This window comes from Phoca vitulina, unplaced genomic scaffold (genome assembly GCF_004348235.1).
Source record: "Phoca vitulina isolate PV1807 unplaced genomic scaffold, GSC_HSeal_1.0 scaffold2, whole genome shotgun sequence".
Lineage (NCBI taxonomy): Eukaryota > Metazoa > Chordata > Mammalia > Carnivora > Phocidae > Phoca > Phoca vitulina.
The window spans coordinates 78003222-78003433 of NW_022589705.1; positions in this window are offsets into that span (position 1 = coordinate 78003222).

Sequence of the window (212 nt, forward strand, 5' to 3'; positions counted from 1 at the left end):
CCTGCCTTCCCACGCGGGATCCTTTTCCTCCAGCGCTCCCGCCGGCCCTCAGAGGAGCGCAGCGTCCTGCGGGATCCCCATCCTCGCGGTCGAGGCTCAGAGAGGCAGCCCACGGGTCCCAGGTCGCACAGCAGCCACTGCAGGGGGGCCGGCGAAGGCCGGGGCGCGGAGAGGGGGGAAGGGGCGGGGAGGGGGCGCTGCGGCGTGGGAAG